The sequence below is a fragment of the Chiloscyllium plagiosum genome, unplaced genomic scaffold (genome assembly GCF_037043375.1).
Source record: "Chiloscyllium plagiosum isolate Xiang-an unplaced genomic scaffold, Cpla_swu_hap1 HiC_scaffold_30, whole genome shotgun sequence".
NCBI lineage: Eukaryota > Metazoa > Chordata > Chondrichthyes > Orectolobiformes > Hemiscylliidae > Chiloscyllium > Chiloscyllium plagiosum.
This window is the reverse complement of record NW_028270168.1, coordinates 16,733,738-16,757,999: the sequence shown is the minus strand read 5'-3', so window position 1 is coordinate 16,757,999 and position 24,262 is coordinate 16,733,738. Positions and strand designations below refer to the sequence as shown.

Here is a 24,262-nt window from a genome sequence, read left to right as displayed (position 1 = left end):
TGGCATTCCACTCTGAAGTTAAATCACTTTGAAGTAACCTTCTTGCAATTCATTTGTCTGCATGAATACTGAATTGCTACAATAACCTGCTGTGTGACAACGATAGCATACATGTTAACTGGCTGAATTTCGCTTCAGCCTCAGGTTTTATCTCATGCCACATTCACTTTATTCACTTTTGATGATAATTTCCTTATACTTAATAAATCAAGAATTGACTTCATGTAACAGAGATGCAGAGATCTTATTATTAATTGTATTCTCTAAACAAGACACCAAGTTGTAAATTTGTTGTAGAAAGTTTGCTCCCAGCTGTTCAAGCATTTCACAACTTTTGGCCTGTGGTTTTCATTAGAATCTGTGAAAGACTGCCAAGAAGGGCTGAAAGTCATCACTCCCAGATGCATTGAGGTGGACTGTGTCAAGAAGCAGTGGCCAAGGAAGGCAGCAAATAAAAACCATGCCTCAACTAAACCATCTGACACCGTACCGAAAGGCAGTAGAGGGAATCGTGAAGGCAGTGTGGATTTTGAGAAATGTTTGACATTCTCTCCACATTTCAGATAGACTATTGTCTCTGTAGATGTATTTCCATGGTTTGCATCATACTGCTAGACCTTTACAGAAGAGATGCTCCAGACACATCGGAACATACTCTCTCTTTATAACCCTGCTGTTCAGATAGAATTTAGGTCTTTGAACCACAGCTGCCAAACATTGATGAAATGCAAAATAACATGACAATAGACTTGTTCCTTGAAGTTTTGAGAGTTGTCAAATTACTGCATTTTTGACATCTTCATCAACAGTATGATGCTAATTTTAACTGGAATTCCTTTATTACGGTGTTAATTCTACTAAACATTAAACAAGCACAAAGCAGCAGCGCTGAATTATTTTTTGTTTATTTAAATAGCAATAAAAATAGCAATTTCATGACAAGAGGATGCCAGGTTTCCTGTCACATAATACATGCTATTGTATGCCTTTGTAAATTTTAGGTTAAGCAATCCACAAGACAGCAATGTTTGTAGGCAGTTCTCTGCAGATAAAACGCTATAAGCAACTGTAGTTCCCCATCACTGTACCTCCTGACCTCGGACTTCCCTAGTTTATGTGGCTTAGCTATTCATGGAATAAACTCACTGAGCCACTGAGGGAGACCATCTGGCAGTTTCTCAATGAAAACAAAAATTACGCTTCTGATGGAATAGTCATTTGAAATATTACAAGTGACTTAGAATTGCATATAGCCAGGACAAGATTTACTGCTTACTTTCAGAACTCTAGAATCTAGAGATGACATAGCCTGACACTAGAAGCCAAATCGGGGGGTTCCCTAACAAACCAAAAACCGGGAATGCAAACAAGTGTGTGGGTACCAGACTCCCAGGTGGATCACAGAGCCTTCACAATGAAATGTCAGTCACATGGTGTTCAGCTATTCTCTATCACATAATGGTATCTTTATAGCAATCTTTTTAAAGCCAACAACATACATTCATCATACGTGGAATGCTGTAGTGTTGATTAAAAAATAAAATGATTAATTATGGTAAAATTAAACTTATGTTCCAGAATTTGCCAATTTGTAAATATTAAAACACATCTTCAATTATAGAAATACACAGCACAGAAACAGCTATTTGACCCAAAGAAAAAGGGATGCTTCACTCCTACGCCTATTCCATCAAACCTTTCATAAGTTTAAAGATCACACTTCACCTTTCTCTATTCAAGAGAAAGAGGATCCAGCCCATTCACTCTTTCCTAATAGCAGAACTGCAAGCTTATACCTACCAGGCTTCTAAGTTTTTTTTCCGTCTCCAGTGCCCATTCATCCTTTTTATAATACCAGAATGATCCACAGTACATCACTGTTGTTTAATCAAGCAACATCATATGCTTAGCACAACTTCTCCACTTTTCAACCCAATCCTTCGAGAAGCGAATTCAAGTATTTGGTTTGCTTTTCTTAGTGCAAGGGTGATGTAATGAAACAGATTATTCTAGTAAACAGAAAATTAATCTTTAATATAAAGTAAGCTGTAAAATGGAGAAAAATCCTAAAGCCAGTAACCTGACCTCAATCTGACCAATTTAACTACCACTGAATTACAATAGAAAAAGCTTATCGGACAAATTTTAATCTGTGTGACCCCACAATATTGTGGTATTGAAGTCTACTATATTCAACAAAATGTAGCAAAAAAAGGAAAAAAAATGTTTTCAAAGAAAGAAAATACTCAAGGAACGCAACTTAAAATTGCAAGTTTGACTGTAACAATCTACCTGCCCTTTTTATAGACTTTTAATGTTCAATGCAAGATAAAGAAAAACATTTACCCTAAATATAGGATAAATGTTCTTGAAGTGTTGTATTGTACAGAAAGGCCTCCAAGGGATTTAGGATTGCAGGAAACAAGCAACTTTTACAAAACTGCATCCTTTTGTAGTTCTCAAGAACTCTTAATGTCCTTCTTTAAATATTACATATTTATTACATAACAGAATAAAGATAAAAATCACAACACCAGATTATAGTCCAACAGGTTTATTTGCAAGTAACAGCTTTCAGAACACTGCTCCTTCATCAGGTAGCTATGGAGCTGGATCATAAGGCACAGAATTTATAGCAAAAGACCAGTGTCATGCAACTGAAATATATTGAACAAACTTAGATTGCTGTTAAGTCTTTCATCTTTTAGAATGGGTTGCAGGTTTCAGTTAATTAATATGTAAATCCCAGAACTTCTTTCAAATCACATTCTCATAATAATTTAAGGTTTTATAACAAAAGGTGACATCTCAGCTCAGACAATGCATTAAAGATGTGAGGTTAGAGTCTGTCTGTATCTCAATCTTGAGTCAGACTGGTTCTGTTTCCAAAGTAGGAATTTATAAAATGTTACATGGATTGACTGCCTGCACACTGTGTGCTTTTTGAACAAAATAGAATGTATCTGCAATTGCAATTCTGAAAATGCAAATTCACCCCAATAGACTTATATGTGTGTGGCATGCATGTGAGAGAGAGAGAGAGTGATTGTGTGCATGTGGGTGTGAGAGCACATGAGAGTGTGTGTTTACATGTGTGCCCACTTGGTAGAGTGTGTGTGTCTGTGTGAGTGTGACGGGGTACCAGCCTGTGAGAGGGTGTGTAAATGGGTGAGCGTGTATGTGTGTGTGTGAGAGAGAGAAAACATATGTATCAGAGAGAGTCTGCGTGAGTGTGAGTAGGTAAGAGTGGGTAGGTATGTGAGAGTGTAGAGTGTAGTGTAATCACACCTGCAGTGTGACATGAACCCAAGGTCCCGGTCGAGGACATCCTCATGTGTGCTGAACTTGGCTAACAGCCTTTGCTCGGCCACTCTGAGTTGTTGCGTATCCTGAAGTCCGCTTGGAGGATGGTTACCTGAAGATCTGATGCCGAATGTCCCTGACCACTGAAATGTTCTCCTCCCAGTCAGGAAGGGAACTATACTTTACACTCTCACTTATACACACACTCTTACATACTCACACAATCATGCAGACCCTTCCTCATACACAGGCCTCTCTCAGACACACACACACACACACAACTCCCACACTCACAGCCACACACACACCCTCTCACAGGCTTATACTCCATCACACTCATGCGCACACTCTACCAGGCACAAACTCTCTCATACTCAGATGCAAACACTCACACTCTCTCCCACACACACTCACACACGCACACACACTCTCTCTGTCTCTCTCTTCCTCACATGCACGCACACACATATATAAGTCTATGGGGTAAATATGCATTTGCAAAATTCTAATTGCAGAATTAGACAGTAATTCTAACTCATTCTACAAGCTGAAAGACTTAACAACAATCCAGATTTGTTCAATACATTGTTTCAGATGCATGACACTGTGGTCTTGTGCTATAGATTCTGTGTTTTATGATCCTGTTCCATAACCACCTAATGAAGGAGCAGCGCTCCGAAAGCTAGTACTTCCAAATAAACCTGTTGGATTATAACCTGGTGTTGTGTGATTTTTAACTTTGTCCATCCCCAATCCAACACTGGCATCTCCACATCGTAACAGAATAAGGCTGTGTAATGATTAAAGATGTAAGAATAATACTTTCTGCATAATTAACTCACTGAGAAAAAGAACTCAAAAATCTCATTTTATGAATAGCTTGTTTTATTATTAAGCAAATGTTCTGTTTCCTGGGATTAGTTGATATTGGTGACCATAGCTGTTAATTCTCAATTGTGTAAATGAGCCTAACTTACTGAAACGTGACATAAACTATCTAAAAATCTTATTAAACAGATACTTACGTATTGTATAAAGCAATGGATGCTAGGGACAGCAAAGTTTACGACAAGGTAGGTCACTAAATTTCACCAAGGGCCTGTAGTTTACTCCAAGGTAACCATCTGGTATGTTCAAATAATTTATATTCAGAAATATTGATGAGTTAAAGTTCTATGCTCAAATTCATTGTGTTGTGATCCTGATTTCAATTGTGCAGTAAAGTTACTGGATGAACGTTTGCTTATGTTGTTTATACAGGGTCTAACCAGTCATAGCAGCATTCCTTGTTTATTTTTCTCACTGGAACATGTAGATAGGGAATAACACAGAATCTTGGAAATATAGGAACAGGAGGGGGTCATTTTTCTTCAAGCCTATTGCACCATTCACATTTAAATCATAGTTGACCTGTACCTCAACTTCATTTTTTAGACATTGCTCCATATCCCTTGATGGTCTCATCAAGGAGGAATTTTATGGAGGCAATGGGGATCTTGGCCACCAGCTGAGAAAGTCAGCGAGACACTAATGCTCCTTCCTCTGGGAACCCTGATGGTATTTACTGCCAATCAGGCTGCTAAGGGAACCCGAGCAGGTTTTTCACAGGATCATGACTTCAGAACAGGAGATCTTGCCCAGTAAGAGTCGCTGACCAGTCAGAGGCTGGTAGCTCTTTGCTCAGCCAACCAACCTATGAGGTAGTGTCTGCTGCTGGAATGAGACCTATCAGAGACTCAGGATAGCGCAGTGATCTCGGCCAGAGGAAAACGATGGCAGAAAAGGTGGTTACAGGAGTGTAGGGGAACTGTCAGCAGCTAGGCTAGCAGGCAGCAGTCAGTAGTCCTTTCTCTTCCCAAGTCAGAACATTAGTCAGGCCCTCCAGATTACTTCAATAAAAGCAAAATATTGCAGGTGCTGTGAATCTAAAATAAAGAAAACTGAAAGTACTAGAAAAACACAGTAGGTTTTCCAGCATCTGTTGAGAGAGGTATAGAGTTAACACTGAGTTTGTTATGACTCTTCCTCAGAAATGAAAGAGATTAGAAAATGGTGGGTTTTATGCTGTTACTATTCTAGTAGCACTTACCATTGCATCATGCATCTCCCTTTATTCGTGCACTTTATTTATTAAGCATGGGCTTACATTATGAAATCAAGTCAAATCCAGGGGTCATCCTCTGGATTTAGTAAATGAAGATTTATTATTATTCAGTTTTCTTTGTTTGTAAAGTTTGGGAGGGTGTTGTCCTTGTTGTCAAATGGAGATAATCAAGTTGGGGAGGCAGTGGTGTGGTAGTAAAGGTCACTGGATTAGTAATCCAGAACCAAAGGCTAATGCTATGGGGACATGGGTGAGATTCCCATTATGGCAGACAGGGACATTCAACAACTAAAATGAGCAATTGTGTAACCATTGTAAATTGTCATAAAACTCATCTGGCTCACCAATTCCCCATACGGAAGAAAATCTGCTATCCTTACCTGGTCTGGCCGACATGACTCGAGGTCCACAGCAAGTCGTCAACTCTGAACTGCCCTCTGGGCAATAAGTGCTGGCCAAATCAGCAATGCCCAAATCCCATGAATGAAGATTTAAAAAAATGCTTACCATCAAAAATTTAAATAAAAATCCTTGCTGAACAGTTAAAAAGGAAAAATTGGCATTCTATGGTACTATTCAATGACTAGAGGGTTTCCACTCCAGGATGCTATCCAGAGACATTTAGTGCACGCTGGTGAGGATATCCTCCATGAATTAATAGCTTGTGACCTCACATATGAACCCTGGCTACTTGGCCAGATTATCAGATGGCTACACATGCCCATGCAGAACTATCTCACATACAATAAGCATCATATTGAATATGTTTTTAGCATCCTTATTTTATAACTGCTTTGCAGGATGAACCATTAAAAATAATCCTGAAATGAATTAGTGTTAGTTTTGCATACCTGTTAGCCTCTAGAGCCATTTGCCCTTCGTGAAGTGAACTGCAGTTATGGCACCTAATCGCAATAGATGCTCACAAGTGGACTACTTGCTGAAAGTGTTTTTTTTTAAAGTGTGTTACATGCTACAGGTGATGTTTGCAGATTATGGTCAGGCAACAGCAATATTTTGGGCAATATTTTATTGTAGCAACCTTGGCTATTTTCACAAATATACACATAAAGGAACGTTCACCAAGAAACCATGAAAAAGAGTAAAACTGTCTTTTGCTAAATAGTTATTGTACAATCTATTAACAGTCTCCCAGTGAAGCCTGGCTTTGACTAAAGGCTTCCACAGCAAACTGTGATCTCAGTTGTATCCAAATTTATTCAGCACAATGTTGTAACAAGTAACTGGTGGATTTCCTATTTTTCTTGTGACATTGCAACATTGCTGGAGGTGTAAGTTTAATGATTGCTGAGTATTCTATTTTTGCATATTTTTAAAGTTCCATTATGAATACTGGTACAGTTACTTAAAAATCAGAAAACCTCAAATACCTTCAGCTTGATGCTTCATCAGTATCTAGATTCTATCGCCAAATCTTAATTTCTATCAATCAGTTTGCAGTTTTATGAGAGACAGAAGCTTTTTTTTAAGAAGTTTTATTTCCATTGCAATCTAACAGCGCAGAAATTTCTTGTAGGAGTTAATATTAGGAATTAGGGTTTGGACTGCATTCAAGACAGTAATCTTATGAACAAAACTGGATTCCTTATGTGCCTAGTAAAATACATGTAACATTACCAGAATTTAGTTTCTAAAAATTGATCAGTTTATAAGCAAGAGTCTATATACAGTAATTAGGTTAGCTTGTTGTATGATCCTGCTCACAACCTTGGCATCATATTCAACTCTGATCTGATCTGACACAGTGTTATCTTCATCACCAAGCCATTCTACTTTTACTCCATAATATGGCTCATCTCTTCCCCTACCTCAACTCATCTGCTGTTGAGAAAGTCTTGGTTTCATTACCTCTAGAATAAACTATTCCAAAGCTTTTCTGAACAACCTCCTATCTTTCAGTTTCCAAAACCTTGCACTCACCCAAACCTCTGCACTCCATATCTAGACTTCCCTAAGTCCATCATTGCTGTGTTGCTTAATTTTGAAAATGACTAACCATGACTCTGCTTCCTAAGATCATCCTTGTTATGTTCAATAATGAAATACAAGGATATTGAGAAAGACTTACTTTTTACTATGGGAAAGTCCTTTCGCCACAGCTGAAAGAATTAGGCAGGAAGCTATGGGATTCACTGGATATTCTTGTCCATTGATGCAAACCCCTTTTATTTTTTTGCCATTTCCTTTGGTTAATTTTGCCGTCCAGAATAGGTTCTCAGGAAAATTGAGTGGGCATCAGTACAAGTAACCAAACTCTTTTTTTTTTCCTCTCATGCTCCATTGATTAAAGTAGGTTTTTATGTTGGTTAGTTCCTTAAATTATTTAGTTGTTGTCCCACATATCTTTGTTTAAAATTCACGTTAAAGAGACTAAAGACTATTTTCAATCTGACATAAATTTGGATGATAACATTTTTAATATTTTAAAAAGACCAAATTGCATCTGCACTTTAAAGACTACAGTAACAAAATGGAACAAAGTAAGTACGTTATGTGCTTAATAATTTGGCATTCACACATACCAAAACACACAAACTTCCTAATAATACATTAAAAGATCAGGTTTCAGTTTGTAATTGGATTCCATATAATAAGGCCATCCTGAAATATGGCTGGTACACATAGGTTTACTTGCACTATCGGCTAAATTCTATTTTGCACAATTTATACTTTGTGAAATGGCACTCAGGCACTTTGAAAATCATTACAGGGATACTCAAATTACAAGTTATGCACAATGTAATGACAAGCTTGTTTTGTCATAGAAAATCTTCCACCTTTGCACAAGCTGGCCTTATGTGCTACTTTCCTAATTTGCTTTGTATTATTCACTATCACAATCACAGTTTCACTTTCTTGGTTTGTAAACCATACCGGAAGATACAAATCTGAACCATTAAATTTAGCTATAGAGGCGGATGGAAACAGAAACATACACCGCAAGTTTGAAAGATGCAAATGTATGGCATGACCTACATCGGAAAATCTGAGTATAAATCGAAAAATTGTGCATGTGATATGAAATGAGAATTGTTTAAAAAGAATGGATATTTGATTTTGGAGCTTCAGTGACTTCAAAATTGAGAAGAGTAAATGGGAGGCTGTTACAATTACAACATTTAAAAGGCACCTGGATTGGTACATGAATAGGAAGGGTTTAGTGGGATATGACCCAAGTGCTGGAAAATGGGGCTTGATTAGGTTAGGATATTTGGTTGGCATGGACGAGTTGGATTGAAGGGTCTTTCCATGCTGTACATCTCTATGACTCTATGACCAATTGGTCCATCAAGCCTACCCAACAATTAAGATGGCTGGAGCATCACATCTAAATACTTCCTTACTTCTCTCCATTCATCCACCTCTGCCTCCTCCACCTCCACTCTGATACCATGCATTCTTATAATCTCCTGAGGGAGGTCATAAAAAAGTTACAATATTTCAACCAGAGGCACCTAAGCTGCTTCTGCCCTGAGAAAAACATCAACACTTACAAATGTGAAAATAAATAAGAAAAAAACTCATGAGGAGAAAGTGAGGAATGCAGATGCTGGAGATCAGAGTCAAAACGTGTGGCACTGGAAAAGCACAGCAGGTCAGGCAGCATACGAGAAGCAGGGGAGTCAGCTTTTTGGGCATAAGCCCTTCATCAGCCTGACCTGATGCACTTTTCCAGCGCCACACTTTTTGACAGAAAAAGCCATGACAAGCAAAACATATAAAGCCACCGACTGAATTCTGGATTTTAAATTGTTAATGATACACAAGAGGTCCCAAGAAGTAATAACATTTAGGGAACATTTGATTGTCATTTACCAAATCATAGAAAGATAACATGAACATTGACTTAGGAGCAGGTTTAAGGTCATGCAGCCTGTTGAGCCTGTTCCTCTGTTGAATAAGATCACAGCTGATCCAATTATGATCTCAACTCGCATTTCCATCTTCTCCTGACAAACAAAGTCTCTCTCATCAGTCAATAATCTATCTTTGTCTCAAAAATATTCAATGACTCCAAGTCTATCACTTACTGGGGAACAACATTCCAAAATCTCAAAAGATTCTCTGCATCGCTATTTTAAACAGAGTATCAATTTCTTGCAAACTGTCAGTAATTTCAATTGTTAAGGTAACGAATCAGAAAAAGGGGCAAAGTTATCCTGGACCTTTGACACACTTCCAGTCATGTATTTACTGAAGTTTCATGTCAGTAATGATGAAGGTCCCCTTAATTCTATCATTTAACTGTCCAAGCATTCCCTGTCATTCAGAAAGATATGTCAGACACCCATAGATCATGAGGTATAGGAGCAGAAGTAGTATAATTGGCTCAGTGAGTTCACTCCTCCATTCAATGATCCCATGGCTGTTCTAATAATCCTCAACTCCAATTTGCTGTTATCCCCATAAACCTTGATTCCGTTACTTAATGACCCATACTCGATAGCCCTCTGGAGTAAAGAAGCCCACAGATTGACCACTTTCAGAAAAAAATAAACCTCTTCATTTTTATTTTAAATGAGGGACCCCTTACTGAGATTACAACATCTGGTCTTAGAATCTCCTACAAAGGGAAGCAAACATCTTTGCATTTACTCTGTTAATATATATTTTATTAAGGTCTCCTCTCATTCTTCTAAACTTCAGTGGTGTAAGTTCAACCCAAACAAATTCTTTTCATAAGAAAGTCACTGCACACCTAGGATCAACTTAATGAACTTTCTCTGGACTGTCTCCAATGTCAGTATAAATTTCCTTAGATAAGGGGACCAGAAATGTTTTCTCCCCCATATCTGATGGTGCATGAAGCAGACAAAGCAATGTTTACATCTTTCCCATGTCTAGTTTTCCTGGAACAGGTTACTGACCCTTTGTGAATCACCATGTACTTGTGCAATTTGTAGGAAGAAGAGAAAGGCTAAAGGAAAGCAACCAGGTAGGTCAGGCTGTATTAATGGTATTCTGCACTCACCAATCAGGACCCTGACACCTGCATTTACAGAGGTGAAAATACATAACTCTCTGATAAAGGAAAGTGTATCCAAAGAGAGGGTACAACAGTCAAACTATTGTCACAAACACAACATATAAAACTTTAATTAAACTGAATGTTACGGGTTCTGTAAAAGCTTCTGAATCATGATGTATCTTACTTTCACTTGATAATGAAAGCTACTGGATAATGAAAGCATGCTTGGGAGATCAAAAGCCAGTAGTGTTTGTAGTTCATACATGGCATAATATCACAAGCCACATCAACAGATCCAGGCACATCCACTTCAAACAATCATAGGGAACTCTCTTCACAGACTCATGTAGGACACTGGTACTGTGTCACAAGACCCTTTTAATTGAATCTGAGTTCCAGCAGCTGTCATGGTGGGACTTGAACCTGTGTCCTCAATGCAAGAGTCTGACCCTCTACATTACTACTCCAGTGAGTCTACCACTCTGCCATCAATCCCCCCCCCCCCCCAATGACTTTAGAAGATTCCAATTGTTTTATAACCAATTAAGCACTTTTGCAATGTGGTAATCGTAGGAAATGAAACAGCCAGTTTGCATACCACAAGATTCCACAACAGCAATAGCATAATGATCAGAAAATCTGTTTTAGCAATACAGCTTAAAGGAAGAATGCTGGCTAGGCCACTGGGAAAACTCCATGCTCTTCCTTGCAGATTCCAGGTCAGTAGGAAACCAGATGAGCTAACAAACATCACGACTCGTTGCAGTAATATTCAACAGCAAGCATAACTCTTAATACAACTCCTCACATATAACTCAGTGCTGCTCTACAGGATGCACATCTTAAATTGGAAATGAGGCCAGCTTTCTGTCCACAATCACATTCAGTACCAATTTTACTTGACCAGCCACCAGAATATGAAACTGATGTTTGACTGCTGTATCGTTTACCTGTAAACTTTGTATTGGCTGCTCATAATTGATTATTTTCAGTTTGTTTTTTCTTGCCCCTCCCCCATTCAGTTTTGATAAAGGCTGCTAACAACTGAAATGTCTCTTTCGCCTTTCCGAAGGCTTGTAAGGATATTTTGCCCAATGCAGCTATTTAGTATTCAATCCATTCAAATATTATTAGACCAGAAATCCTACGTTCTCTAAACTGCAATTAAAAAAAGGCTTCCATTTATACAGCATTTTTTGTGTTTAATAGAAATGACAAAGTACTATTGTAATGTACAAACCGGGTCAACCAAATTGTGCACAGCAAACTCCCAAAAACTGCAATGTATTAATGACCCAGTAATCTGTTTTTCTTGTCATGTTATTTGAATGATAATATTGACCAGAACACCAGGAATAATTCCCCTGCTTTTCCTCAAAATTGTGCCACAGAATGCTTTACACACCCTGCAAGCACAGACAGAATCATGGTTTAATGTGTCATCTAAAAGACAGTACCGCTGACAGTGCAGCAGGCTCTCAGTCCTGCACTGGAGTGGCAATCTTTATTTTGAACTTGGAACTTTGTAATACCAAGGTCAAACTGCTGTAAAATGAGTCACAGTTGGAATAAAATCAAATCAGATAGACTTCTCTCCATCACATGAAAATATATAGAATTGCTAATGCTTTATTGCCAATATTATTCACAACAGCAGACGCTCTTCCTCAATAGGTGTTGTAAACCAAGTCTTTGAATATTTTTAAGGTAGATTCTTGAATACTAAGAGGGTAAAAGGTATCAAGGGGGGCTGGGAATATGGAGTAAAAAGATCAGCCATGATCTTACTGAATGGCAGAAGAAGCTCAAGAAGCCAAATAACCTACTCCTGCTCCTAATCCATATATTCATGTGTTTGTTTTAAAATATTCCTTGGTACTTTATTGGAATGATGATCAAGTAAAATTAAATACTGAGCAGAACAGGGAGATGTTCGGACAGGTTATGAAAGTTTGGTCAAAGAGGTAAAAGAAGAGAGAAAGGTAGAGAAGTGGAAAGGTTTAGAGAATTAATTCCAGAGATTTTCCAGCTTTTCTACCAACTGACAATAACAATTTGTCCCATAACATAGATTTCATTTGATTTTTGTTGTTGTTTCCAGTAGAATTTAGACCAGTTCCTTTCAAGTTTTTTTCTTCCCTGATATAACAATAAAACATCACCTTAGATCTCCCTCACCCTTTTCCTTAATCTCTGCTCGATGCTATCTCTGAAAAGAAGGTATGTACCAAGAATTTCCTGCTGGTAGTAATTCTAGCCCTAAGTCTGCTGTCAACTGTGGCTTAATTTGTAGCATTTTCACTTCTCAACCTTGGTCTGTAAATAAATACTCAACATAGAATTGAGGGTGCAGAGCATTAGATCATACAATCATCTCATGTTTCCATATTCTAAAACAACATACACAAAGAACCTACTTATTTTCAGTACCAAATTGTACCTACCCTTGGCCAATCAAATATACTGTTTCCCCTTAACAACAATAACTTATATGTTGCCTTACTCCAGAAGATATTTGATAAGGTGCCAAAGGTTATTGGGGAAAACTAAAGCTCCATGGTGTAAGGCGTAACATACTGACATGGACAGAAGATTAAATAGTCAACAGGAGGCAGCAAGAATAAATCAGTCAGTTTCTGGGTGGCAAGACAAAATGAGTACTATGCCAGAGGAGTCAGTGTTGGGGTATTCACTTTTTAGAATTTATATAGAAGTGACTTGGTTGGAGGGTCTGAAGGCATGTTTGCTAAATTTGCTAATGACACAAAAATAGGTAGCAAAGTAAGTTATGAAAAGGTATAGATACTACAAAGGGACATACATAGGCTAACTATATGTGGGCATAGATTTGGCCAATGGAATATAAAGTGGAAAATGTGAATTTGTACATTTTGACAGGAAGGATAAAAAAAGCATATTATCGCAACGGTGAGAGATTGAAGAGCTCTGACATTGATAGGGACCAGGGTATCCTACAGCATTAATTGTAAAAGTATAAAGGTAAAGTAAGCAATTTAAAAACCTTGAGAATGTTACTGTTTATTGTGTGGGGAATTGAATAAAAAGTTGGGGGGGTGGGGGTTATGCTTCAGTTATACAGAACATTGGAGAGACCACATCTGGAATGCTGCATACATTATTGACCTCCTTATTTAAGGAAGGATGCAAGTATGTTGGAAGCAGTTCAAGAAGGTTTACAAGGTAATAGTTGTGATGGATGTGTTATTTATCAACTGATAGTGATAATTCATCCCAAACATATACTTCATTTCATTTTTGTTGTGTTTCCATTAGAATTTATATCAGTTCCTTTCAAGCTTTTTTTTCCTGATATAACTATAAGCATCATTCTGGTAAATGACACCCATGATGTGGAGGTACCAGTGTGGATTGGGGTGGACAAAGTCAGAAGTCACATGATACCAGGTTATAGACCAACAAGTTTATTTAAACTCTCAAGCTTTAGGAGCTTCACCTGATGAAGTTGCAGTGCTCCAAAAGCTTCAGATTTCAAATAAACCTGGTGGACTATAACCTGGTGTCATGTCATCCTAAAAATGACAACAGCACAGGTTGTTGTTTCCAGTATTCTGCACCAACTAAAGTACTGCATTGAAAATCAAAAGTTAAAACATTTTTAAACAGAAGTCACAAAAAGTTAAGCCACAACTTTTAAGTTGTTAATCAATGATCATTTTATCTTCATCTTTTACTCAACATCTCCCTCTCCATGACACAAATAATTTTCCTGAGGATAGGATCTGATTCAATCTTCTGTGTGACTCTGTAATGTGATACAGAAATGAAAGACTTAAAGGAAAAGTTCCAACTTCAATTTTCCATTTTTGGGTGTAAGAAAGTGCAGCACACCAGTGGCTTTCAGGGAAGTTCGTTCCTCTTTGTCAGTTAATTTTACGATCAAAAAGAGGCTTATCATGGAAGATAAGGGACATAGCCAACATTCCCAGATTGTCATCCGTCATTCTGACATGTAGCACAAAGCTTGACCAGCTCAACACCAGCATCCTCCATCCAACTAGAAAGCACATTGCCAACTCTAAGTCAACCAATGCATGGCCAAGTTTCACTCCCGACACCAGCTTTTCAAATTATTTTTGGACTTCTCACTAAAATTGAATTCCTGGTCAAATATAAACAGTTTGAAGAAGGGTTTTTATATGCTTCACTTTTTTGCAATTCTAGCTTCATTTTGGTACTCGAGAAGGTTCTGATTTAGATAAGAGTTTGGTCAGCTCACAGGAACGCCAACATATTCTTACCAAATCTCTGCTCAAATTTCACCCTGTTTAAGAATGAAAGAGTTTTACCAGCTGTACAAATCTAAATAGAAAAAGAACTGAATAATCAACCTTTTTCATAAAGTTTATTGAAGCTCTTAAATGACATTATAAAATTAGAATCAGTACCTAATATGTAATGAATTTCCATTGTTCACTGTTTTAATAGAGGTGCTAAACTTTTTTTTTCAAACCATTCTTAGGATGTCAGCATTGCTCACAACTGTATTTGTTGTCCACCCAAAATTGCCCTTGAAGGGGTGATGGTGGAGCCACCGTTTTTAATACAACGGAGTTGATCATTATTACACTTCTAAGGTTTGTTAAGTGTCAACTTTATTGACCATAGGTTTGTAGTAACATACAGGTCAGACCAGGTGAGGATGCCAGATTCCTTTCTTGAAGGACAACAATGAACTGGATGCATTTTACATTGAAAACCAGTAATCTCAGGGCTACCGTAACTGATAAAATCTTATTCCTTTCAGATTTTGATTAATTAGACAAATTTTCAAGCTGCCAAATGGAATTTGAACTCATAACTTGGGATCATTAGGCCAGGCCTCTGGATGGTTATCTCAGTGACAAAGTAACATTGATGAATCTTGTGTAAATACATAGTATTAAATTTCAAATTGTTTAAAGATGTTTTGACTGTACTTGGGAGCCAGGTTTAATGGACATTCCTGATAAATTTTAGAAAGTGGCGTGATGCAGCAATTGTTTATGTAATATACAACATAATCACAAAAAAAACTAAACCAAACTAGGCAACTCAAATATTGACTAAGAATTTCGTTTTTCAGACTATTTGTTGGGGTGGGGAGGTTATTTATCAGCCATTTAACCATTTTGCATTAGAGTCAAGTCTCATTTCAAACACCCATTTTTGCTCTAAACCTGTTACTCTTGAGTCAGAGACAAACGCAATTAAAAATGAAACAGGACATTTGGCAGAACTTGAAATGCTTAAATTATTTTGTGATCTGCGCAGGTTTTTTTTAATCTTAGCTATCGCACATCGCGGAAAATTGATGACCGTAGAATAAATTCAAGAGGAGAAGAATCCCCAAGCCTCAAACAAGAGCAAGACATTTAACTTTGCACTGACTCGTCCTTGACGGCGAACATTGTTTCTCAAATAAAAACAATCTCCAAGAGACAGATCTTTTCTAAAAAACAGGATTTTTACGAAATGTAAACAATGCACGCTTAAAATCTCCAGGCTACTGGCTGCTACTGATCCGCACTGTTTTATTACAGTTCAGTTCACAAACAATTGTGTAGATGGGGGGTGGGGGGAATCTGAGAAGGGGGGGGGGGGTCCGAACACTAAAATAAAAGGTCGATTTAAATTTGAACTATGGATAAACTCCGCACCGATGAAATGCCCCCTCCTCCCCTTCCCTTTGGATTAAATAAGGAGTATTGTTGTCTTTGAGAACTAGCGACCAAAACACTGCAAACAATGTGGATCTCATCAATAATAACCTCCCATCTCCGGCGGATCCCCGGTGAGGAAACAGAAGCCGAAATATCCCCGGCCGCCGGGATCCCGCCGCCGCTCGGGTGGTGGGGGGGTCACAAACTCACCGGGGTCCGGGCTGGAGCACGGCGATCCCGGTCGGTTAGAGCCAGAGCTCCGAGTTACACTGAAGCCAAAGTCTCCGCTCCATCCTTCGCCATGACAGATTGTGAGGAGCTCTCACCCCTGACCTCTCACCTCTCACCCTCCTCACTCCCTCCCCCTCCCCTCCGGAACTGGAGGTAGGGCAAGCCTGCAGACCCAGGGACCTGTGTCAGTGTCAGTGCCATTGCACCCAGTGCTCAGGGATCACACACACAGCCACAAAAAGAAAGTGCTTAGAAACATTGGTGCTTGGGGGATTTTTATTTCCTTTTGTGCGTGTGTGCAAAAATCCTCACAGTTGGAGTGTTGACAGCCGCTTATCTAAGTGCCAAGTCTCACCCACAGAGTGAAGCTCTCTCACTTTGGATTAAATATGACCTATTTTACTTAGCTATTAATATATTAGAAATCCTACGCATTTTCTGCCAATTATGCGTTTCAGTGGCTCAACGTCATAAGGGAAACTGCTAATGCCAGCTGGCTGTGTTGTAGTTGCACCCCATCCCTCCAATTGGAGACACTGCAGCCCTGCCACTGGCTGCAGGGTATGATTGTGACATGTTTACATTGATTATTTTCATTCTATATTTGGACATACAGGAGAAGCCTGTCAAAATGTGCCTCACCTCCATCCACACAACTTGCAGTCTTGTGTTCTCTACCTTCTAACCTCATTCCATTTGAAGGCTACACATGGTCTTAGTTCACTATTTATTTTTACACGTGGGCTGATTAATATATTGGCTTGAATTTTGTACTGAGCATAATAGATGAACAGCACTCGTCATCATTATATTAAACAGTAACTTGCAGAATGCATGGAAAGTAAGTATGACAATCTAGAAACTGCAGTCATTGCACCGTGATAGACTTCACTAAATGGTATCTTGTTGATAGACTCAGCATTGAAATCATTGGGTACAAAGTTATTGTGCTTACCCATCACTTAGGAAATGTTAGGTCCAGTGAATTTTTAATGCCTTGATTAGTCATAGCTACTCACAAGCAGCCTCTTTGGCCCTGAAGAAAATGCATTTTACAAGTATGAAATCCTGTTCCTTCAGAGTATAATTACAATTGAAGCTTTAAAACAAAATACATTTGTTTTAGTTTTTTCATGTCTTTTTATCTTTCCATCTTTATTTGATTTTTCTTTGCCAATCTATATTTTTCATCCTATTATATAATTCAAATCAATTTATAATGGGTGGCTTACATATTTAGACGGTGTGGCAGTGTGAATGATTGAAGAATTTCACTGTCTCTTGCGCTGCTCACATGTTACAGCTTGTCTCTTACATTTCACAAAAAATATCAATACAAATGGTTCAATAAGATGGCTAACAACAAACAAGAATTAAAAGATAAAAAAATCAGAAGTGAGAAAACTAGTTATTTTCTCTTTTTTTTTCTGAATCTGACTGTTCCTAAAAGGTAGGAAATCAACATTTAATATTCAGCTGCTAACCTAGAGATAATTTTCCTGCAGCAACAGCAATAAGGGCAGGATGGAAATTTAAAGTTGATAAGCCAAATTAAACATAGATTCATAGAGATGTGCAGCACAGAAACCGACCCTTTGGTCCAACTCCTCCAGGCCGACCAGATATCCTGAATTAACTTAATCCCATTTGCTAGCATTTGGCCTGTATCACTCTAAACCCTTCCTACTAAATATTGTAATTGTACCAGCCTCCACCATCTCCTCTGGCAGCTCATTCAATATATGCACCACCCTCTGCGTGAAAAAGTTGTCCTTTAGGTCCCTTTTAAATCTTTCCCCTCTCACCTTAAACCTATGTCCTCTGGTTTCAAACTCCCCTACTCTGGGGAAAAGATCGTATCTATTTACCGCGCTCCACATGATTTTATAAACTTCTGCAAGGTCACCCCTCAGCCTCCAACGCTCCTGTGAAAATAACCCCAGCCAATTCAGTTTCGCCCTATAGTTCAAACCCACCAACCCTGGCAACATCCTTGTAAATCTTTCCTGAACCCTTTCAAGTTTCACAATATCTTTCCTATGGCAAGAGACTACAAATGAACGAAGTATTCCAAAAGTGGTGTAACCAATGTCCTGTACAGCTGCAACATGACCCCCAAATGCCTTTACTCAATGCACTGACCAATAAAGGCAAGTATACTAAATGCTTTCTTCACCACCCTGCCTTCCTTCAGCTCCACTTTCAAGGAACTATGAATTGGTACCCCAAGATCTCTTTGTTCATCAACATTCCCCAGGACCTTATCATTAAGTGTATAGATCCTGCTCTGATTTGCCCTACCAAAATGCAGCACCTCACATTTAGCTAAATTAATCTCCATCTGCTACTCCTGGGCCCATTTGCCATCTGATCAAGATTCCATTGTACTCTAATGTAACCTTCCTCACTGTCCACTATATCACCAATTTTGGTGTCATCTGCAAATTTACGACCCATACCTCCTATATTCACATCCAAATCATTTATATAAATGACAAAAAGCAGTGGACACACTGTGACACACTGCTGGTCACAGGCCTCCAGTCTGAAAACTAACCCTTCACCACCACCCTCTGTCTTCTACCTTTGAGTGAATTTTGTGTTCAAATGGCTAGCTCTCCTTGTATTCCATGTGATGTAACCTTGCTAGCCAGTCTCCCATGAGGAATCTTGTTGAACGCCTTACTGAAGTACATATAGACAATGTCCAGTTCTGCAAGAAACGCAAAACTTGCGCCCACACCTCCCCCCTCACTTCCCTCCAAGGGCCCAAGGGATCCTTCCATATCCATCACAAATTCACCTGCACCTCCACGCATGTCATTTACTGCATTCACTGCACCCGATGTGGCCTCCTCTACATTGGGGAGACAGGCCGCCTACTTGCGGAACGTTTCAAAGAACACCTCTGGGACACCCGCACCAACCAACCCAACCGCCCCGTGGCTGAACACTTTCACTCCCCCTCCCACTCCGCCAAGGACATGCAGGTCCTTGGCCTCCTCCATCGCCAAACCATGGCAACACGACGCCTGGAGGAAGAGCGCCTCATCTTTCGCCTAGGAACCCTCCAACCACAAGGGATGAATGCAGATTTCCTCAGCTTCCTCATTTCCCCTCCCCCCACCTTATCTCAGTCCCAACCCTCGGACTCAGCACCACCTTCTTGATCTGCAATCATCTTCCCGACCTCTCCGCCCCCACCCCCTCTCCGGCCTATCACCCTTACCTTAACCTCCCTCCACCTATCACATTCCCAATGCCCCTCTCCCAAGTCCCTCCTCCCTACCTTTTATCTTAGCCTGCTTGGCACATCTTCTTCATTCTTGAAGAAGGGTTTATGCCCGAAACGTCGATTCTCCTGTTCCTTGGATGCTGCCTGACCTGCTGCGCTTTTCCAGCAACACATTTTTCAGCTCTGATCTCCAGCAACAACAGTCCTCACTTTCTCCTAATGTCCAGTAGTCTGCCTTCATCAATCTTCTTCATCACTTCTTCAAAAAACTCAATCAGGTTAGTGATTTCCTACATTGAGTCACCTCGGCAGAATACTAATTGTGTCATAGGAACAGTCCAGAGGAGCACTGGGAAGGCAAGAAGGTTAGTGACCCTCTCTTCTCTGTATGGGTAAGTGGCATCATCTTCCCTCTTCTATTCCAGACTCTCTGCTGTCTCAATACTTCCCCTACTTCCCATCTAGGCTCATAGTCTACCACTTTATCATATGCAACATCTTCCTTCACATGCTGTCGCCCACCCATTTGCCCCCACGCTACAAACACTGCATGACCTCTGCACTATCTACTCACTCACCTGAAAACTCACCTTTCTCTCACCTGCACCAAGACTAACAGCTGTGTCGCCGACTTTCATCTCTCTCAATCGTTGCACTTTGTCTCATTCTAGGAGAAAAAGGCTCACAGTATGAACACACAAACAAAGTATGAGCGTAGGCCATTCAGCCCTTTGAGCCTGCTCTCCCTTTCAATAAGATCATGGATGATCTGATCTTTAAACTCAACTCTACATTCCTGCATATCCCTGACAATCCTTCGCCTCCTTGGGAATCAAAAAGGCAAAATAAGAGCTAATATGTTGTGGTGAGCCTGACATTCAGTTCCTTATCCTTTCTTAAAGTTCCTGACCCTGACAACCCAAGCAACTGACTGACAATACCCAAATTCCTGGACTTATATCGGAGCCTGCTCTTAACCTACTATGTTGGGACCCACTCACTGAAGGATGAGTCTCTGGACTTGACCAAGAAGTTTTCTCTTTAGATGTTGAGACTTGGCCATTTGGTAAATGTACATGCGGTGTATTTGCCATGAATGCTGTTGATAGATGGTACATGTGTGAGATTGGTGTTGCATGGTGACATATAGCAATAGAGCAAATGAAGAGCCTTGAGAATACAATCCATGAGTTAGATGTCAGTCCCGGCACACAAGGTGTGCTGTAATGTAAGGTGTTGATGCACTCCAAAATGCTAGTTTGTATTATTGTGCAAAAATCTGTAATCCTCTTAGCAGCAGATGACTGAAATTTCAGCAACAGTCAATAGATTGAGCAGCTTTCAATGTTTCAATTATATGTTCCAGCTAAAGTTAGTTCAGACAACAGGCCTGTCTTGTTGTGCTCTTGTGCTGTCCAGGAGGCCCCAGTTCAAGTTCTATCTATCCCAGAGGTTTATAATAATATGGGTGAACAAGTTGTTTATAAAATAGTCAAATATCAAAAAGTCAAATATTCCTGATGAAGGGCTTTTGCCCAAAACGTCGATTTTCCTGCTCCTTGGATGCTGCCTAACCTGCTGTGCTTTTCCAGCACCACTGTAATCTAGACTCTGTTATGTTGTACTGCCCCTAGTGGGCAGTAGATGTGAGTTGTTCAATTGAATTGATGATGTGGGTAATTTGGTAGAGGTTTTAAAAAAAACTGTTGTTGGTGAGAGTGTTATAGTATTTGTGTATCGTTAGATTACATGCCCTGGATTGAAGTCCTGCCTGCCTGTAAGGAGTGTCATAACATGTCTCGGTAGGTTGTTTTAAAAATATTATTGGACTCCGTTAAGTTCCTTGCATCTGAGGAGAGTTCAGTACATTAAGGGATCATCTCAAAACATCACTGATGTGTCTTCATTAATAGATTGTTTCTACCAAAAAGTTTTTAAAATTAAAAATGAGGTACTTTGCAAAATTCGTTCAGTGTTGTTCCTATTTCACAATTTTTTTAAAAAGCAGAAATGATCCAGATATGAATGCAATATACTCTGAAAAGCATTTGTATTCTGTGGTACATGAATAGAACCGAGTCTTTGAATCCAAGTTTGGATTCCTGTTTGACCAGTCTTAGTTACAGATAGAGTTCATTCTTATTTGGATAAATATTCACATAGCCTGATTGAAACGTCCTGCTTGACAATTCATTTCTACTCCCTAATGTCAACAAAAATTATATTCATTAAGATCAGCAATTTAACTGGCATGTTACAGCCTCAAAACTAGCTAATGTGGAATGAATTCTGTTTACTGTCTCATTGATCTATTAATATTATTGAAATCATCAAACAGCTCACCTCAACATTGAATCTCTTCCAGAGAAACTAATCCCAACCTCCTCAAACATTCTTCATTACAAAACATAGCCCATACAAATAAAATATTTTGATCCAATGACAAAATGGGGAAAAAAGCAAAACAGAACATGAGATAATTATGGAGGATGTAATATTTTGCAACAGAAACATTTGAAAATTTAATACTTTAACATTGCTGAAAACTAAAATCACTTATGTACTGGGTCCAATGGAGTATAAATAGAATTTAACTAATCTGTGAACCATCAACATTTATTGAAATTTCAAAACTTTCTGCTATACTTTACAGTTTCAAGAAAAGCATAAAAGCAAGATGTATTTAACATGTTCCAGGTCAAAGATTGATTGTCCAGAATGTTTGATGTTTATTATGGTATTAAAATTAACAAACAATAATTATTGATTTCCCTATGCACAGCCAGATTGGAGAACAGCTTGAAGTCATACACAAAACAAGCAACACACGGAAATCCAGACATACAGAGTAATACACATGCAAATACATAAAACAACAAATGAATCTCTGGGATAAGAATGAGCTCAGAGATGGCATAACAAGAGATCAAAAAAAAGAAGAGGACACGAGCAAGGGGTTGGGGAGATAGGGCAATTCACGCATGAGCAAAAGTACAGTATGCAGTAAAAACATTTTGAGTATTGTTTTGAAATGTGAATGTCAACAACAGCATATTTTATTCACAAAATAAGGGCCTAAATTGAAAAATGGTGCAGATAAATAATGTATGAGTTTGAAATGTTTTACAAAACTATTCATTTTGATCTGTTACCTTCTAGATAATGGAAAATCACTTCCATTTGTTTATTTGTGAGTTATGGTTGCAATAATGTCAGTTTCTGGATTTGAAACCTTAACATAGAGTTGAATAGAATACTGAGTTTGCTCCTTGGATGCTGCCTGACCTACTGTGCCTTTTCAGCACCAGTCTGAACTAAACTCTGGTTTCCAGCATTTGCAGTCCTCAGTTTTGCCTAGTTGAGTTTGCAATAAGTCTAGTTTGGCTTGAAACAGTGAACTGGGGGAAAGGCATAGAATTTGTTGCAGGGGGTTTGATGGAGAGACAATGAGTTCAGCCTTCCTATATTTAATTTGAAATTGTAGTTTATCCAAGAAGGGATACTGGAGAAGTGGTGTTACAATCGAGTTAATAGAGACTGCGAGGAGTTGCAAATATACAGCCAACTCCATGTTTGCAGATGGACAGTACAGAGAAAAGGATAAAAAGAGATAATGATGGTTTCAGTGAGGCCCCTTGGATATAACAGTATGAAGGCAGGAAGAGAAACAATGTCTTGAGATGTCCTGCCTATAAGAGATTTGGTGGTGTAGTACTATCTTGGCAACTGATGGGATTTGAATTCAAACAATAAAATCTGGCATTTGAATTCAAATAATAAAATCTGAAATTGAAGCTATTTGAAATAATGGTGATCACAAAACTATAATTGATTGTCATAGAGCTCCATCAGGTACACTAATGTAATTTAGAAATGGAAATCAGCCATGCTTACATGTTCTGGCCGATATATGACTGCAGATCCTCAGTAATGTGATTGACTCTCAACTCTCCTTTGAACTGGCTGAGGGAAGCCTCACGGTTCAAGGGCAACAAATTCATGGGTCACATCCCATGAAAGAATATTTAAAAAGTGAGGTCCAGTCTCATGCAGTTGGACAAATGGAAGAAAGGATGGATTTGGAGGATGATGACTTTGGAGAAACAAAATGAATCTCTGGATGAGCTCAGAGATGGCATGACAGCAGATTGGAAAAAAGAAGAGGACATGAGTGAGGCCTGGGGGTGACTGGGACAATTTTTTCTTTGGCAAAATGAGGAAGATCAGCAACAGAGGAAAGTAGATAGATGATCTCAACCTTAATGACAAAGAGGGCCATGACATTCTTGCACATGCTGAGGATCAGCAGGGAAGAGGTACTCTCAGCTGCTTCATTAATGATCTTCATCATGGTGGGTGATAGGCTACTAGTCTGATGTTGAAACAAATAATCCCAGACCAAAGCAGCACCTGGACAATACCTGGGTTTGAGTTGGCTTATGCGTGAAACATTAAATAATGGCCATTTCAACAAGGAGAAAACTTGAACACCTCTCCAACCATCAGTGCTAAGTTTTTCATTGTAAACAATTTGGAAATCATTCCTCAGTAGAAGCTTAATTTCATCAGCTATATTATTGCTATTAGAACAGGAGAAAAGCTAGGTACTCTCAGGGATATAGTTTTTTGGATCAGAACATTGTATTTTTCCATTATCTTTAAAACATAACTTAGCAGTATGATGGAATATTCACTGACTGTTGATAGCCACAGCTGCA

At 38.9% G+C, this 24,262-nt stretch overlaps 1 protein-coding gene across 10 annotated transcripts in view; it reads right to left on the bottom strand.

The window, feature by feature from the left end:
* Window positions 1–16,416, bottom strand: part of LOC122563556 (homeobox-containing protein 1-like) — a 62,340-nt gene extending 45,924 nt beyond the window's left edge. For 8 of the 10 annotated variants that reach the window (XM_087976769.1, XM_087976772.1, XM_043717430.2 and 5 more), the window contains exon 1: window positions 16,289–16,411. The gene's annotated coding sequence lies outside the window, so the exon portion shown is untranslated. Of the gene's footprint in view, window positions 1–1,800; window positions 1,976–16,288 lie in introns of those variants that run through there. The other 2 variants (XM_087976770.1, XM_087976771.1) reach the window with 2 other exon arrangements.
* Window positions 16,417–24,262: the final 7,846 nt, after the last annotated feature.